We start from the raw sequence: 327 nt of genomic DNA on the forward strand, positions 1-327 counted from the left end.
ATTTATTTTCCTATTCTGAATGGGTATGTTTTTCTACCTTCTGTTCTCATTCACGGTTTAGGTCCTCATCTACTTCTAGTCTGCTGTTGAATCCACCCAGTGTGTTCTTTATTTCATCTATGTCATTCCTCATTTCCAATTGACTTTTATTTATTGTTTTAACCCCCTTTTTATGTAGGCATAACTCTCATTACGCCCCTTATAATTCTGATTAAGTTGCTTGTATTTCTCACTGAATTGTTTGAGCACCCTTATTACCATTTCTCTGAATTCTTTGTTTGACGAATTGCTTGCCTCCAACCCCAGCAGGTCCAGGGGTTCCCAAAG

This window comes from Myotis davidii, unplaced genomic scaffold (assembly GCF_000327345.1).
Source record: "Myotis davidii unplaced genomic scaffold, ASM32734v1 scaffold90, whole genome shotgun sequence".
In the NCBI taxonomy this organism is placed as follows: domain Eukaryota; kingdom Metazoa; phylum Chordata; class Mammalia; order Chiroptera; family Vespertilionidae; genus Myotis; species Myotis davidii.